Raw genomic sequence first — 12,014 nt, 5'->3', positions numbered from 1 at the left:
ATATATATGAATACTATGGAATATTTATATAATATATATATATTCCATATATTATATGGAATACTATGAAATATATATAATATATTATATATTATATTATAGATATTCCATAATATATATTATAATTATATATATTATATATTCCATAATATTATATTATATTATGGAATATATATAATATATATAATTATATATAATATATTATATATTATATTATATATTCCATAGTATTCCATAATATATATAATATATATATTTCATTATATATAATATATATTTCAGATATATATAATGTATATATTTCATTATATATAATATATATTTCAAATACATATAACATATATTTCATTATATATATATAATGGAATACTATGCAGCCATTAAAAGGAATTAATTAACAGCATTTACAGTGACCTGGATAAGAATGGAGACTATTATTCTAAATGAAGTAATTCAGGAATGGAAAACCAAACATCATATCTTCTCACTTATATGTAGGAGCTAAGCTATGAGGATGCAAAGGCATAAGAATGTTACAATAAACTTGGGGACTTGGGGGCAAGAAAGGGAGTGGGCAAGAGATAAAAGACTACAAATATGGTCCAGTGTATACCGCTCAAGTGAAGGGTGCACCAAAAGCTTACAAATCACCACCAAAGAACTTACTCAGGTAACCAAATACCACCTGTGTAATCAAAAAAGATACATGAAATCTGGAGGGAATCTGAAGAGCTCTAACTCTGTAAGTAATCTTCTCATTCTTTACTTCATTCAAGAAATAATCAGTGGCCACCTACTGTGTGCCAGGCACTATGCTAGGTAATAAGAGTAAAGGACTAAACATCTATCTCAAAGGGAAGATATAACGAAAGTAGGAATTACTGGTGTTGTTCATAAACTTTTCAGTGTTTTGTTCTAGCTGCTACCTTCTAAGAGAGTCTTCCCCATGGCATGGAGATAAATTTATTAACAGACTAAATCCCTCCTGTTCCCCTAAATAAGATGAACCTTTGTGATTTAGTAAAGAGTGCCAAAAAGATTTTAAAAACAACTTGGGCCAGGCTTGGTGGCTCACACCTGTAACCCCAGCACTTTGGAAGGCAGAGGCAGGTGGATCACCTGAGGTCAGGAGTTCGACACCAGCCTGACTAACATGCTGAAACCCTGTCTCTACTAAAAATACAAAAATTAGCTGGGCATAGTGGCACGTGCCTATAATCTCAGCTACTCCAGAGGCTGAGGCAGGAGAATCACCTGAACTCAGGAGGCAAAGGTTGCAGTGAGCCAAGACTGCGCATTGCACTCCAGCCTATGCAACAAGAGTGAAACTCCATCTCAAAAAAAGTGTGTGTGTGTATATATATATATATATATATATATATATATATATATATATATATGATAGCTTTATCCAGAAAACGCTGGGGATAAGTATTTTTTTCATAATTGGAGGTAGGAGAAAGAGAAATAATACTCTCCCAATTATAAATAATCTAATAAAATAATTTTTGTTGTTTTACTTTAGTGAGAAAACTGTTGATACAGATAAGATTTGAAGTTAGCAGTCCAGGAAGTAAATTTTAGGATCCTTGTACCTGTCAACCTCTAAGTCATCAAGACAATTTAATTGCTATATTCTTTTAAAGCTAATTTAACATGTAGAAAGTTTTTAGTAATTGCCATACCTTCAAGCTTTAGATAGGAATAGTAAGACAAAACAGATTTGGCCTCTAGAACAAAGACTTTATGAATGGGGAACCGAAGAAATAAGTATTACAAAGATAAATAATAATCAAAGAAAGTGTTTTCTAATGTCCATTGAAATGAGATTGATGAAAGAAGCAAGGAGAAAAATGGAGTGTATTTCACGTTGTTAGGAAAAATACCTCAAGTAAGTAGTTCATAGGAAAGTGAGGTTTTCCACTGGGTACTACCACAGAACCAAAGATGGATACTTCAGGAAAGTACTGTCAGAGTTACCCAGGACTGCAAGAGACCGATCTGCTTGGAGGCAAATTTGTCTAATACACAGACGAGCATATCGAATAATCTCCATGCCAGTCGTATATAAAATAGACCAGTCATGTATAAAGTAGAAAAGAAAGAAAGTGTTCTCACAGTTTCTTTCCTTTTGGAAAGTGGTATTAATTTTATTCCCGTAAATGGGGATGGTGAGGGTAGGGTTGACTGAAATGCATACCTTCTGGAAAAGGCAAAAAAAAAAAAAATTCTTTTAGGTGACTATTGGCAAATTAGATTGATTTTTCTTTCTTTTTCTCTTGTACAATAAAGTGTTCCCTTAATATTGGAAAGGGTATAGATAAATATTCCTGAGGGGAAGTATATTTGTTTAACATCTATGGATAAAAATTAGTAATATCTATGAAAAATTTAAAGAGATATCTCTTTGACTCAGGAACTCCACCTCTAGAAAGTTATTCTGCAGAATAAATTTGGAACATGTGCAAAATGGCCCATTTATAAGAATGGTCACTGAAGAGATATGAAACAATGATCATAAATGTGAAGGAATTTGAACAAATTTTGAGGCTTTCCTACCACTAATAACATATAGCTGTTAAAAGAAATTAAGTAGATCTAGTAAATATGTAATGATTTTCAAGATATATTGTTGGAGTATGTAAAATACTTCAAATTAAATTTTAGAAATATTCATATATGTGTTGCATATACATAAAATATTTCTGTAAAGACACACAAGAAGTTGTTGACTGTTGCCTGGGGCAGTGTATGAAGAAAGATTTACCTTGTATTAAATACAATTTGCTACCAGTTTTTGATCCAAGTGTATGAATTATGTAATAATAATAAAATAAGCACTGGTAGAAGGAAGTTTCTCTAGAACTGGCCACATTCTATTTGGTAAGAATTGTGTAACTGTCAAATTACACTAACAGGAAAAGAAAAAAGAACACACCAGGATAAATGAGTCAGTCCGTTATCTATGTCTTAGTTTCCTCATTTATAAAATGGGTACAAGGGTGACTCCTTTGCAGTGTAGTTTAGAGTAGACATAAAAAGTATAAACTTTTTATAGTGTCAGATACACAGGAGTTATTTATTACATATCAGTTCTCTCTCTCTCTCTCTCTCTCTCTCTCTCTCTCTCTCTCACTCTCTCTCTCTTTCTCCTCTGGTTCAGGCTTCCAGTTTCCTTGAGCAATTCCCAGACCAATCTGGGCTTAAAGCAGAAAGAATTAGGCATAAACAGAGCATCTTCTCACTATCACAAGATTTAGCATTAACCATATAGCCTATCCTCTTAGACTTCCTAACATTACCTGTTGGTACTGTACTGGGTGTTTGGATACAATGAGTGGCAATACAAAACTCCAATTCCTTAAAAATATTATGTAGTTTATACATGGATGTATTTAACATTCTAACAATACAAAATAAAATTAATGTTTTTTCTCACTACTACTCCTTTCCCTAGAGGTCACTACTGATATCAGTCCCTAAGAAAAATTGTACAAAATGACACATTCAAAACGAAATATAGGCCTTAAAAGGGAACCATACAGCTGAGGTGTCCTGATGGTTAAATGGAAGTTTACCTTCAATTTCAAGGGAAGTTTACCTTGATCTCTGGTAATCCTATAATCCAGTGCTGTCCAAAAGAACTACTACAATGATGTAGAAAGAAAGTGATCTCACAGTTTCAGTTTGAAAGTAGTATTAATATTATTCCAATAAATGGGGATGGTGAGGAGTAGGGTTGATTGAAATGCATAACTTCTAGGAAAGGCAAAAAAAAACTTTCTTTTTCTCTTGTTCAAGAAAGTGCCTGAACCTGGGAGGCAACACACAGTAGTACCAGCCATATGTAGCTATTTAATAGTTGCAATGTCTTTAATGTGACTAAAGAACGGAATTTTATTAAATTTAAATAGCCCCATGTTCCTTGTGACTACCATATGGGACATTGCAGCTATGGAATAAAGATGTGCAGGATATAGGAGACAGATACAGAAGAAGAGAGCCTCTTGGGCTTCCTGTAGCACTCCAGTTTCCAGTTGTAACTCAGACCTTCATTTCTGTCCTCTTTCTGCTATAGCCTCCCTTGAGTTGATTTCTGTTACTTACAATCAAAAGATTCTGTATTAGTTTACTAGGGTTTCCCTACAATACCATGGTACATGGTATACCACAGACAGAGTGGCTCAAACAGCAGTTGTTTTTTCATAGCCTGGAGGCTGGAAGTCCAAGATCATGATGCTAACAGGTTGGGTTTCTCCTGAGTCCTCTCTCTTTGGCTTGCAGGTGGCTACTTCCCACTGTGTCCTTACTGGCCTTTTCTTTGTGTGCATGCACCCTTTGTGTGTCTTCCTCTTCTTGTAAAGACTCCAGTTCTGCTGGATTAGGGCCCCACTCTTACAACCTCGTTTAGCCTTAATTACCTCTTTAAAGGCTCAATCTGTAAATACAGTCACATTGGAGGTTAGAGCACCAACATATAAACTTTGGAGGAACACATTTCAATTCATAACAGATTCCTAATTAATACATCTAATTGATTTATCTGTATCTTATTCTTATTCCAATTTTAAAACCTAATTAGATGAAGAAACTCTGATAAAAATATGGATTTGTAGGAAATCATAGCTTGTGGAAAGGTCTAGTTTCAACAAAACTTGTGGTGATAAATATTTGGGAATATAATTCCTTTGACGAGATGTCTAGTGGAAGTATCAACCATACTTGTGGGGTTTGTTTAAGATTGTATCTACTACATATAACCTCATATTTCTCATTTATGTGGCAAATAATTCCCACATTCTTGTTAGGGAATGTGTGTACATAGTAATTTGCTAGTAACTGTTTAACAACAAACTGTAAAAAATAAACAAATACAGATGTTTATTACAAATTTTACTAAAATAAAGAATATGTAATACACAACTTACAAATAATAATAAAATATATAATATTCTCTATTCTGTATAGTGAACTTATTCTTATAGAATGTTCTCATTGATTTAGCCAAACTCTTATATCTTTAGTTAACCTGTGGTTGTGATTAACAAATGAGAGTAATTCTGAAATGAATATCAATCGACATTTTCATCTATATTGGCAAGTAAGATGAGAATATAACAATAGAATAGAATGTTTGAAATGGACTCTTATTAACAATATCAGTTAACTTCTTTGCTGAGTTTAAAACTGGTTTCAAACACTTAAAGAATATTCCACAATATTTTGTGCTATCCACAGTGTAACAGCTACAGACATTTTAAAGTTTAACCTACAGTATTAACCTTGATAACATTTCCCCCATCTTCTTAAGGGCAGTTATTAAGCACATCCATCTTTTTAAAGTAGACAAACAACAAAACAATAAGCCAAGTTTTGATTTAAGTTTCTTCAATATCAATGGTACAAATACTCTACCCGTGGCCTATTTCATATCATATCAATGACATGATGTCATATCAATGTGACATCACCAAAAACAGAATAAAGAAGTAGCACATCATTATGTAGCATTTCCATTAAAGAAATAAAATAGTGTAGGTAATACTCAAAAGGGTAGATAATAGTAAAATAATATACTCAAAAGTATATATAATAGTAAAATACATAGGAAGTAATGATATTATTCATAACCTTTGTTTTTAATATGATTTACTTAATGGTAACTTTATCCTTTAATTTTTAATAATGGATGTGCTTAATAATTGGCTTGCCACATTCTTGAAAGTTTAAAACTTGGGTCTCACTAGCTGGTTTGAGACAGTTTCAGCACACCATGCATTTTGCATGTTCACATGTATGTGTGTGTTTGCTTGTGTGTGCACATCCCCAACTCAGTACTATACCACAGAGTCAGAGTAGTGAGTGGAAGAAGGTAGAATGTAACAGAGGGCACGTGAGCAGTTGACATTAAGAAATTAGGTGTTGTTTTTAATCTCAGCTGAATGATTAAAACAAAGAAGAATCATTCAAACCTCCAGAGCTGAACCAGGACACACAAGCTAAGATGTCATTGGATGTTTTTAAGAATTGGGCTCAATTAGAAAGGAAAGCAAGTGGAAATGGCTGGGCAACATGGCTCATACCTGTAATGTCAGCACTTTGGGAGGCTGAGGTAATTGTTTGAGCTCAGAAGTTTCGGACTAGCCTGCACAACATGGCAAAAACCCCATCTCTACAAAAAATACAAAAATTAGCCGGGCAGACACACGCTGTAGTCCCAGCTACTAGGGAGGCTGAGGTGGGAGGATTGCAGTCCCAGCTACCAGGGAGGCTGGGAGGCGGAAGTTGCAGTGACCAAGATCACACCACTGTACTCCAGCCTGGGTGACAGAGGGAGGCTCTGAATTTAAAAAAAAAAAAAAAAGGAGTAAAGCAGAACCAAGACAGCTATATATTTAAAGTAAACTTGATTTTTACAACAGTTTTAGATGTACAGAAATATTAGAATATAGTCTAGAGAGTTCTCATTAACCTTGTATGTAGTTCCCCTTCATGAACATATCACATTAGCGAGGTAGATCTATCATGATTGATGAATCAATATTAACACATTACTGTAATCCAAAGTCCACGTTTTAATCAAATTTCCTTAGTTTTTGGATAAATTCCTTTTTGGGAACCAAGAACCCATCCAGAATACGACATAAAATTTCATCATATTTTCTCAGGCCCCTCTTGGTTATGACAGTTTTTCACTTGTTTCTTGCTTTGGTGCCCTCGACAGTTTGAGAAGAATGAATCAGGTACTTTTGTAAATAACTATCTTTTGGGATTTGTCAGATGTTTGCCTCATTATTAGACTGGGATAATGGTTTTTTGGGAATAAGACTACAGACGTTAAGAGCTATTTTCATCCTATCGTATCAAGAGAACATACTGTTGGTATGATTTATTACTGTTGATGTTGACCCTGATCACCTTGCTGAGGTAATTTGTGCTTGTCAGGCTTTTCCATCACAAGTTATTCTTTTATGTCCCTTTTCCATTCGGTACTCTTTGGAAGAAAGTCACTAGGTGTGGCCTGAACTGAAACAGTGGGGAGTTATGCTTTACCTCCTTGAGGTTGGAGTATCTACGTAAATCATTTGGAAGTTTTCCGCATGGAAGATTGTTTTTTTGCCTCCATTTATTTATTTACTCACTTATTTACTTGTATTAGTGTAGACTGATGGTTATTTATTTTATACTTTGTATTACAATTCAACACTGCCTTATTTGGTTCCCTAGATTGTTCCAGGTTTGGCATCAGGAGGTTTTGGTATTGGCTCTTTCAGTACATCTCTTTGACATAGCCCCATCCTTGTTGGCTTGTTTTTGTTGTTAGCACTTCTTTACTTTCTGGCACTACAAAACATTACAGGCTCATCTTGTATGTTTCCTGCCCTAGTTCTAGAAACAGCAATTTTCCTAAGAAGTATTTTTCCCTGTATTGCAGAACGGTATTACAGACCATGAACTGCACGCCAGATGTGCTTGTTACTACTGGGGTACTGTCGCTTCCAAGCCTTCTCAGTTGTCAGTGGAAGGAGATATTTGTGTATACTAATCATGTATGTACACATATCTATCTATGTCTATATGTAGCTATGTGTATGTATATGTAGCCATGTGTGTCTACAATAAGCCAAATATGATTTAATATTAATATATTCAATGGTAATCCAATACCACAAAGATTATTTTAGCCTCCTCCCTTTCATTAAGCATAAAATCTCACTCCAGCAGAGAGAAATCAGCCTCCCACTATTCACAATTTACCATGATTTACTTAATTGCTCAATTCCAGTACACGTGTATAGAAATATTAGCATTGTTAACCCATATCTCTGTGAAAAACAAGAGTGTGTCTTTTATAAACAGCTTTTCATTTAGTCTTACAGACTCCACTAATTTCCAGAAGTTATTTATGTCAGCACTTCTTTCACCAGCACCTGCAGTGAGGTTGTTTCACACATTTGTAATATACTTAGATTATTTGGTCATATTCTATACTCTATCCTTGATAGAGTTGGGATCTGTCCCCAGACAAATCTCATGTTCAATTGTAATTCCCAATGTTGAAGGTGGGGACTGGTGGGTCTGGTGATTGCATCGTGGGGGTGGTTTCTAATGGTTTTGCACCATCCCTCTAGTGCTGTTCTTGTGATAGAGTTCTCACGGGATCTGGTTGTGTAATGTGTAGCCCCTCCACCTTCTTTCTCTTCCTCCTGGTCTGGCCATGTAAGACATGCCTCCTTCCCCTTTGCCTTCCACTATGATTTAAATCTTCCTGATGCCTCCCCAGAAGCTGCCATGCTTTCTGTACAGCCAGTTCTACTATGTAGAACTGTGTGCTGTGAGCCAATTAAACTTATATTCTCTATAAATTACCCAGTCACAGGTGTTCTTTATAACAATGCCAGAACAGACTAATACAATACTGGAATGTTCTAACCTCCTAAATGATTTTTGAAAGTATTCATTTATTTATTTATTTTAATAGTTATTTTAGGTCCAAGGATACATGTGCAGATTTGTTATATAGATGAACTGTGTGTTACAAGGATTTGGTGTACAGAAAATTTCATCACTGGGCAATATGCAGAGTACCCAATAGGTATTTTCTCTGATCCTCTACCTCCTCCCACCTTCCAGCCTCAAGTGGCCCCCAGGGTCTGTTGTACCCTTCCTACTATCCATGCATTCTCATTGTTTAGCTCCCAATTATAAGTAAGAACATTTGGAACTTGGTTTTCTGTTTCTGTGTTAGCTTGCTTAAGATAATGACCTCCAGATCCATTTATGCGGCTGCAAAGGACATGATCTTATTCCTTTTTATGTCTGCATAGAATTCCATGGTGTACATGTACCACATTTTCTTTATCTAATATACCTTTGATGAGCATTTAGGTGGATTTCCATCTTTGCTATTGTGAATACTGCTGCCATGAACATATATGTGCATGTAACTTTACAGTAGAATGATTTATATCCCTTTGGGTATATACCTGATAATGGGATTACTGGATTGAATAGTAGTAATTTTGTTCTAAGTTCTTTGAGGAATGGCTACACTACTTTCCACAATGGATGAACTAATTTACACTCCCACCAGCAGATTCTAAGTGTTCCCTTTTCTCCACAACTTTAACAACATCTGTTATTTTTCATGTTCTAATAGTAGCCATTGTAACTGGTTTAAGATGGTGATGGTTTGGCTCTGGGTTCCCATCCAAATCTCATGTCAAATTGTAATTTCCTCATGTCAGGGGAGAGACACCATCGGAGGTGACTGAATCATGGAGGTGGATTTTCCCCATGCTGTTCTCATGACAGTGAGTGAGTTCTCACAAGACCTGATGGTTTAAAGTATGGCACTCCCTGCACCCCACTTCCTGCCTCCTTATGAAGAAGATGCTTGCTTCTCCTTCACCTTGCCCCATAATTGTAAGTTTCCTGAGGCTTCCTAAGGCATGTGGAACTGCGAGTCATTTAAACCTCTTTTCTTTATAAACTACCTAGTGCAGGTAGCTCTTTATAGCAGTGTGAGAATGAGCTAATATAGATGGCATCTCATTGTGATTTTGAGTTGCATTTTTCTAATAACTGGTGACGTTGAGCATTTTTTTTTTTTTGCATATGCTTGTTGTCAGTATGTATGTCTTATTTTGAGAAGTGTCTGTTCATGTTCTTTGCTCACTTTCTTTTTCAAAGACAAGTGAACATTTATTTTTGTACCTTTACTCCTGTGTGTATGTCGTCTTTTTCACAACAAGGCCCCAGGAATCTCCAGATTCAATTATGTCCCTGGGCTTGTCCACTACTGCAGGAGTCTTAGGGAGCCTTGTACAAATGCTAGTTACTCAATTACCAATGTTAAACCCTAGGATAGGAGCTGCAGCAAAGCAGGACTCCTTCCTCCATAGAATGTGCTGATTTCAGATGAGGCAGCAGCTAATGTAGAAAACACAGGAATTTTTCCTTGAAACTGGACTGTGACGAAAGGTGCTTGCCATGAACATCAGCTACTGTTTTTTCTTTTCTTTTCCCCTTTGAGATGGAGTTTCGCTCTTGTTGCTCAGGCTAGAGTGCAAACGGCTCAATCTTGGCTCACTACAACCTTCCACCTCCCGGGTTCAAGTGATTCTCTTGCCTCAGCCTCCCGAGTAGCTTGGATTACAGGTATGGGCCACCAGGCCCAGCTAATTTTTGTATTTGTAGTAAAGACAGGGTTTTGCCATGTTGGTCAGGCTGGTCTCAAACTCCCAACCTTAGGTAATCCACCCTCTTCAGCCTCCCAAAATACTGGGATTACAGGCGTGAGCCACCACACCCGGCCAGCTACTGTCTTTTCTTTGACCCTTCCTTTCCAGTTTTTGAAAATAAGATAGGAAACAATCTTCTCTGAAGATACTTGATACAAATTCTCCAAACCCCAAAAACACACGCTTCCACTTCATTGATAAAAATGTATTACAGTTTGGCACCTAGGTTTAGTTCAGCTGGCGGATGAGCTGATCGATGCGTTCGCCCCGATAGCCATGTGTGCCAATCTCCTTGAGAAAGCCCACTCTATTTATGGTAGCATGACAGGCCGCTAAGAGGTGGAAAGGGTGCAACAGCTATGAGGTCTCCTGGAAATGCTTCCCCAGGAAGGCAATTTCATGAATGAGGTCTTCCAAGCAAATGACACCAAACTTCCCCAGGGGCTCCTCAATCACAGTGTTGTCTGTCAGAGGGATGGTCTTATTCTTGACCCTGGCTTGTCCACGTTTCAAAATGAGTTCCTGGACAGACTTCAGATTTGAAAATCCCCAGGTCACATAAGTTTCCACTATACGCAATATTTTTAGGTTCTGGGGGTTGAATTTTACAAAGACACCGCTAAAAATTTTCTTCAGGCAAAATCTTGCAATGGTTCTCTGCACTAGTAAACTCACACCACCAATCCTTTCAATGCGTAGGACAAAGGCCGAGGAATGTTCACCTGGCAATTCCAAGGTGTGAGGCTTCACTTTTAGTCGTCTGACACGCACCTTGTCACGTGTCTGCCGCCAGGAATCATGTAGGAATGATCCAGTCACTTAAACCTGGCCCCTCTTCCTTCCCTCTGGTCCTTCTTTGCCAAAAGTGCCTGCTTTGCCTGAGTGGTTTGGGGGCTTGATAAGCCTTCCTCTTTTTCAGAAGACTTTCTGGAACCAAAGGGATTTTTCTTCGCTCTTGCTCCGCTATCTTCCCAGTGTAGCAGCTACTGATCATGCGGCCTTTGCCCACTTTTTAATGGTGTTATTTGGTAACTATTTTTGTAAATTTATTTAAGTTCCTCCTATGTGCTGGGTATTAGACCATAGTCAGGTGCATAGTTTGCAAGTATTTTCTCCCATTCTGTAAGTTGTCTGTTTGCCCTACTGATAGTTTCTTTTGCAGTAGAGAAGCTCATCAGTTTAATTAGATACCATTTGCCAGTTTTTCTTTTTGTTGCAATTGCTTTTGGCATCTTTGGAGTAAGATCCTTGCCATCTCCTATGTCTAGAGTAGTTATTTCCTTGATTATCTTCCAGGATATTTATACTTTTAGGTTTTGAATTTAAGTCTCTAATTCATCCTAAGTTGATTTTGTATGTGATGTAAAGTAGGGGCTCAGTTTCAGTCTTCTGCATATGGTTAGTCAGTTATTCCATCACCCTTTATTGAAAGGGGAGTAATTTCCCCATTGCTTGTCTTTGCCAGCTTTGTCAAACATCAGGTGGTTGTGGGTGTGTAGCCTTATTTCTGGGCTCTGTATTCTGTTCCATTAGTCCATGTGCCTGTTTTTGTACCAGTACCATGCATGGTTTGAAGTTGGGTAATATGATGCCTCTGGCTTTGTTCTTTCTGCTTAAGATTGCCTTGGCTATTAGGGTTTTTTTTTTTTTTTTTTTGTTTGTTTGTTTTTTGTTTTTTTTTTTTTTGTTTCACATATATTTTTAAAAGTTTTTTTTTTTTTTTTTTTTTTTCTTTTTTTTTTTTAGGTTCTGTGAATAATACCATTGTTT

The 12,014-nt window shown here is 36.5% G+C and overlaps 1 pseudogene; it reads right to left on the bottom strand.

The window, feature by feature from the left end:
* Positions 1 to 10,472: 10,472 nt before the first annotated feature.
* Positions 10,473 to 11,238, bottom strand: LOC101038756 (ribosomal protein uL30-like; annotated as a pseudogene).
* Positions 11,239 to 12,014: the final 776 nt, after the last annotated feature.

Source organism: Saimiri boliviensis, chromosome 2 (assembly GCF_048565385.1).
Source record: "Saimiri boliviensis isolate mSaiBol1 chromosome 2, mSaiBol1.pri, whole genome shotgun sequence".
Classification (NCBI taxonomy): Eukaryota; Metazoa; Chordata; class Mammalia; order Primates; family Cebidae; genus Saimiri; species Saimiri boliviensis.
This window is presented reverse-complemented; position numbering and strand designations above follow the sequence as displayed.